Raw genomic sequence first — 7,096 nt, 5'->3', positions numbered from 1 at the left:
GGTGCTACTGTGCAGCAGTCATCATCGCCGTCAGAGGTAGATCCTCTGGCCCTTGTCGACGTTGTGGTGTCAGAGGTGTCACCTATGTTCTCATCCGACTCCTCTGCCCCTCCAGACTCTCCAGCGGTTGCTGCCTACTTAGTTTCCCCCGTTCCTAATCATCTTTCGAGGGGGAAACTAAGTCCAACGTCTGTCTCTCCTGCGAGTATTTCTTCCCCTCGGGGGAGTTCACTCATAGGACTGCTGCGGCGTACGGTCAGCTTGCTGATCCAACGGCCCCTAGAAGGCGTCTTCATCGAAAAGCTTGCCCTCCACTTCGCCTTAGAGGTCTCCCTTCACCATCGTTGAAAAGGCGCCTCTTCAGCTCTTCTGCTTCGTTGTCGCAGCCTTCACCTGGAGAGGAGCCTCCGCTACAGTCATCTTCTAGCCCTTGACCTTCAACCATGTCTGGACCTGCTACTAGTCCTCTGACTTCGGTCTTGGACCTCTCTGCAGATCGTTCGCCATCTCCATCGGTGGATGCTCGCCCTTCCAAAGGGCACATCTCAGTTCCTGACCTACCCTCCATCAGACCTGCCGACCTTCCATCACCATTCCTGTTCCCAGTAAAGCCTCTTGAGGCCCTACCGAAGTGAGCAGCTACGCGCCATCGCCCTTCAGCTCGCCAACCTCCTGCAGGTCATCAGTGTGCACCAGCAGCTCGTCAACACCAGCCTGCTCGTCAGCGTTCTACAATGCTTCGGCGCGCCCCTTCACCTACTCGCCCTCATAGACAGCAGCTGCAACATACGCCTATGCGCCAGCGCTCTCCTGCACGCCCACGATCTACGTGCCAGCGCTCTCCTGCGCGCCATCACTCCTGCGTGCCCTGCGCCTACGCGCCAGCTCTTTACCGCGCATCAGTGCTCTCCTGCGCGCCAGCGCTCACCTACGCGCCAGCACTTTCCTGCGCGCCAGCACTCTCCTGCACTCCAACGCTCTCCTGCTCATCAACTCTCTCCTGCGCACCAGCGTGCTCCCACGTGCTAGCACTCGCCTGCACGTCAGTGAGCTCCTATACGCCATCACGCGCGTAGGCGCGTGTGCAATTAACACTCGTGATCCAGTGCTTACCTGCGCACCAGCGCTCTCCTAAGCACCAGTGCTCTCCTGCGCACCAGGTCTCTCCCGCGTGCCTGCACCAGGACATGCGCGCCCGACACTTGCCTGCGCACGCCACCACTCATTCGCGCGCACAAGCCAACTCTCACCCATGCGCCAGCTCTCACTTGCGTGCCAGCTATCACCTGCGCGCCAACTTTCGCCCGCGCACGCGCGCGTTCGCCAACAGGCACGGGCACAGAACTACACCCGGCCAGGTCATCATCGCCTCATTCCCCTCCCCGCAAATGCATTTCAGCGTGCCCATGGGGAAATGGGGAACAGGCTTCAGCAGAGGGGTTCATGATCCCGAAATTACCTTCGTCTAAGGTGGCCTACCTATTGCGGTAACTCCTCGTAGGGAACCTTCGGTCCCTTTCCCTTCATCGGATCTGTCTGACAGTGCTTCGGTCATTCAGCACCCATGGTTCAGTGCCCTAGTCAGAGCGGTAGCATAGGCCTTCAATCCTGTCCTGTCTGGCTGCTCGTCAGAGCAGCCTGTAGCTCTAGACTCTCAACACGGAATCATGGCTTCCTCCACCCCATTGAAGAGGAAAAGAGGAGTTTCCGACGCGGTCACTTCCTCGAGGGTGAAACTGACTCCGATCAGGCCATCAAGGCTAGTCCCTGCGGTATCTCCCCAGGGATACTCTCCCACCTCTCCTTTACTAAAGGAGTTGCATGAGGAAAGGCCCTCCTCCATTCTACTGTTGAAGGAAACCTCCCTTCACATTGAGGGTTCCCCACCGTCAGAGATCGGGAGAGGCACAACATCGAGGCCTTCAATGTTGGAGTCTTACCTCCTTCCTCGAAAGGAGTTCAAAGACTCCAAGACCCTGCCAAAGTCCTCTACCAGGACTACAAAGACGGAGACAGCCAGCCACTCATGGGATGTCCTCGTCCCACCCCGGAGAGAGCTCTCGGGGATGGAAGATGGAGACTTCACTGCAAGTCCGACATCAGAAGGGGAGCAAAAAGAGTCAGAACATGCATTCTGGCAGGTCCTGACTCTTATTAGGGTTCTCAATGGGTTTTCCGACCCAGAGATACTCCCTCTGGAGGGCAAGGACACGGTCTTAGACCGTGTCTTCGGCACCCAGAAACCCTCAAAGACCAGTGCAGCCCTGCCCTTGTCTCAGGGGTTGAAGGGTGCCAGAGCTAAGATCTCCCAACAGCTCTCCGAGTTTGCCTTCTCCAACCGTTCCGGCTCTACCAACAAGCTCCTCCCACTTCCTCGTGTACAACAGAGGAGGTACTTTGAGATCCTGGAGGAGCCCAGTCCAGGTCTTCCTCTTCACCACTCTCTGGAAGACCTAACTAAGGGGGTCTCTCTTGAGAGGCCCTCCAGCCGGCAGGTATCTTTCTTGGCTGCCGAAGTCCTTAGTCAGGAAAAGGTCACAAAGTATGCTATGCAGGCTACTTCGTGACTTGATATCTGGTTAGGGACCTTGGGAATCCTGATACGAACCAAGGATTTCTCCAAGGAAGGCAATGGAGACCTACCTTCTTTCAGACACTCGCAAAATCGAGTTTCTTGCCCACCAAGTTTCGAACTTGTGGGCAAACACCCTCTAGAAACGTCGAGATGCGGTGTCTGAGAGATTCCACCATCAGGTCCCCAACATCGAGATAACTAGGCTAAGACATTCCTCTCTAGAGGGAGCCCACCTGTTTGAGCCTAAGGACGTGGAACATGCTGCTGAGAGGTGGAGGAAGTCTCATCAGGACTCCCTCCTCCATAGGGCTTTGACATCCAAGCCCTATAAACCTCCAGCACCTCAGCATTCCCGTCCATCCAAGACCACAACGACGAAAACAATTGTGTCTAATAAGCCCTTTCCTGTCAGGCAAGAAGTCCTCCAGGGGAGGGAAAAATCCCAGAGGGAGCAGCCAAGGCCGCAAATGCTAGGATAGGCACTCTCCCTGCTTCTCCACTAGTGGGGGGAGGCCTACAAAGTTGCTCGAAATAGTGGAAGCAACTCGGAGCCGATCCCTGGACAATAACCACTCTCCCTCCCATGACCAGGAATCCAGTGTCAATAGACTCCTTTGCCATGGGATCAGCAAAGGTGCAGGCCCTTCAGACAGGAGTCCAGACCCTGTTGAAGAAGGGTGCTCTCCAAGAGGTCCTCGATGGGTCCCCAGGCTTCATCAGTCGACTCATTCTTGTAAGAAAGGTGTCTAGAGGCTGGAGACCAGTCATCGACCTCTCAGCCCTGAACAAGTTTGTTAAACAAACTCCGTTCAGCATGGAGATGGCAGACACGGTCAGACTAGCGGTAAGACCTCAGGACTTCATGTGTACACTGGACCTAAGGGACGCGTACTTCTAAATCCCAGTCCATCCGTCTTCAAGGAAGTACTTAAGATTCAGCCTAGACAACAGGAAGTACCAGTTCAAGGTGCTGTGCATTGGTCTTTCCACAGCACCTCAAGTTTTCACCAGAGTGTTTGCCCTAGTGTCATCTTGGGCACACAGGATTGGTATCCGTCTCCTCCGTTATCTGGACGACTGGCTAATCCTAGCAGACTCGGTGTCAACCCTTCTTCAACACCGAGACAAACTTCTGAGACTTGGCAAGATCTTGGGATCATGGTAAATCTCAGGAAGTCCTCTCTGCTTCCCACTCAAAGACTGGTATACTTAAGCATGATTATAGACACCACTCTCCTCAAAGCCTTCCCATCAGACGACAGGATAACAAGGCTGAGAAAGGTCGCAAGACCTTTTCTCAGACGAGAACTTCTAGCCCAAACATGGTTACGTCTCCTCAGTCACCTTTCATCACTGGCCCGTCTAGTTCCCAATGGTCGTCTCAGGATGAGATCCCCCGGTGGCAACTCAAGTCCCGGTGGAGTCAGACTTGCGATTCCCTGGACATCCGGATCCCCATGGGATCAAGCAGAACTGACAGACCTCGAGTGGTGGGTGGCAGACAAGAATCACCGAAAGGGAGTGGATCTTCTCGTCCTCCCCCCGAATTTAATGCTGTTCTCAGACGTTTCAAAAAAAGGGTGGGGGGCCCACGTGCTGCACCACACGACCTCAGGCCTCTGGTCAGAGTCAGAGGAGTACCTCCACATAAATCTCCTAGAGATGAAGGCCATGTTTCTGGCCCTTCAACAGTTCCACTCAATGGTGGTGATGAGCGACGACACAACAGTAGTGGCTTACATCAACAAGCAAGAAGGTACTTTTTCGCAGCACCAATCCCATCTAGCATTAGAGATACTGAGATGGGCTGAGATCCACTCGATACTACTATCGGTACGTTTCATCCCGGGCAAAAGGAATGTGCTCGCCGACAACTTGAGGAGAGCATCTCAGATAGTGAGTACCGAATGGTCTTTGGATCATCTAGTAGCCAACAAAGTCCTGACTTTGTGGGGTTCTCCGACAGTGAACCTCTTCGCAACAGCCCTGAACTTCAGGCTCCCTTTGTATTGTTCCCCAGTCCCAGACTCCAAGGCTCTCTGGCAAGATGCATTCCAACAACGGTGGGACAACATCGACGTTTACGCCTTTCCCCCGTTCTGTCTGATGAGGAGGGTACTCAACAAGGCCAGAACATCGGTCAATCTTTCAATGATCCTCATAGCTCTGCTATGGCATCACGCAGAATGGTTTCCAGACCTTCTGCAACACCTGATGGAGCCCCCAAGTGAACTCCCTCCACGACACGATCTACTCAAACAACCATATGCCAACATATTCCACAAAGCCGTAGCTTCCCTACGATTTCACACCTGGAGACTATCCAGCATCTCCTTTCTCAGAGAGGATTTTCGCAACAAGTTGCGATTAGGATGTCTGGACACCTGCAAAGGTCATCAGCAGCAGTCTACCAGGCAAAGTGGAAAGTCTTCTGTGGTTGGTGTCGTGGAAGGGGTATCTCTCCTCTCGATGCCACTATTCCCGCAATAGCGGAGTTCCTCGTGTATTTATGTGAAGAAATGCACCTGTCAGTCTCGGCAGTTAAAGGCTATCGCTCAGCCTTAAGCCTCACCTTTAGACTGAAAGGAATGAACATTTCTTCATCACTAGAACTTTCCTTACTTATACGGAGTTATGAACTTACCGGTCCTCAGTCTGAAGTGAGACCTCCCCCATGGAACGTGGTTCGAGTTCTCAGGTCTCTTAAGAGACCTCACTATGAACCATTATGCCAGGCAACAGATCGCTATCTGACTTGGAAGACGGTGTTCCTGCTAGCTTTGGCTTCGGCCAAACGAGTCAGTGAACTTCATAGTTTCTGATACGACATCCCCCTACAAGGGGATGGAGAGAGGTAATGTTCAGCTTCGTCCCTGAGTTTATGTCTAAGACTCAGAATCCGGGAGTAGCGAATCCACGATTCGACTCCTTCCGGATTTTGAATCTTCTTTCTGTAACAGATGCCCCAGACCATCTCTTACTATGCCTAGTGAGGAGTTTGAGGCTGTACCTTAAGAGAACAGCCGCAGCCCGTCCTCGTGTGCCTCCACTATTCGTCAGCACAGAAAGGACCAAGAGGAGGATCACCAAGAACACCATCTCAGCATGGATTCACAAGGTCATAGACCATGCATTGAATCCAGACCCTCCTCCTTCATGTCGCCCCAGAACTCATGATGTCAGGGGCGTAGCTACGTCCCTGGCATTCAAAAGAAACTTCTCAGTGACGCAGGTTCTTCAGGCTGGGGTGTGAAAACGTCACACCACATTCACATCCCACTACCTGCAAGACGTGACCCACAGGAGACTCGATGCATTTTCTATCGGTCCTGTAGTAGCTGCACAACAGCTGGTTTAAGACCTCAAGCTCCTTATTGAACAAGTAGCAGAAGGTTGAGGGCATTGTTACCAGGTTTTAGTCTGCGTGAATGAAAAGGTTTGACTGGCTCTTTTTCTTTTCATCATTCTCCCCTCTCTTGGGGAAAGCAGCATCCTGGGTTTTCTGCACAGCTCACCTGAAACCACTGCAGGTAAACCATGCTCCCTTGTGTACCTAGTATTAAAACTAATACTGTTGCGTCCCCATACCCTGGCGAGGTGGTATTGGGAAAGTCTTGGTTACAACAGTTCTTCCTTCTAAAAGACTCAGAATAACTTTACCTGGACGGTCACACTTCTATATATCTCAACACACAGCTTGCATAGGCCGCGGACCTTGCATAGCAAGGTTTTAGTGAGGTGCAGGGACTCCTTATTTTTGAGTACTGACATACTCAGATAAGGAGCCCCCGGGTAAAATCAGAAGCCAGATTAGCAGAGACGTCCACCTTTCCTAATGGGTGAGTCACCCCTAATAAATAGCGTGGTTTGTATTCCAGTTACGGAACAAATGACAAATTTGTAGATAATTTGTATTTTTCCTATCTATACAAACCTTAGCTATTTATTCAAACTTGCCTGCCAGCCCTATCCCCCTTGAAGTCCTACCTCCAAGCAAAGTGAGCTAATTCACAGGTGTGTGAGTGGGAGTGGTAGTAACCTACCCCCCCCTAACTAAACTAAACTAAACTTTAATGGATCGTCATTTCAGCTACGCCAAAAGTAGTACCCCTAATAAATAGCATAGGTTTGTATAGTTAGAAAAAATACAAATTATCTACGAATTTGTCATATTTATTATTATTTATTATTATTATATGTTATTTTTTATTATTGTTATTTCTATTTTTTTTTTAATATTATTGTAATTTAAGATATGTTGCTATAGCATTTCTGTAGAATCTGCACGTAACATGTGTGGCTGAGTATGCCTGACCTTATTATAGTCTTCCGTTCGTAAAGTAAGGGTTAAACAAGAGAAAGGTAGAATTAACGGATTTTGATCAAAGTGAAAAATCTATTTTTGGGTGAGAGGGCCATGTCGTCCTGATGGAAGGGTTCCTTTAGGTAGCCTTCTAAGGGATATTTGCAACAGAGATACTCCTATAGAATTAAAACCAAAGGTCTCCAGGATTCCAACTC

The sequence above is a fragment of the Palaemon carinicauda genome, unplaced genomic scaffold, assembly GCF_036898095.1.
Source record: "Palaemon carinicauda isolate YSFRI2023 unplaced genomic scaffold, ASM3689809v2 scaffold218, whole genome shotgun sequence".
In the NCBI taxonomy this organism is placed as follows: domain Eukaryota; kingdom Metazoa; phylum Arthropoda; class Malacostraca; order Decapoda; family Palaemonidae; genus Palaemon; species Palaemon carinicauda.
This window is presented reverse-complemented; position numbering follows the sequence as displayed.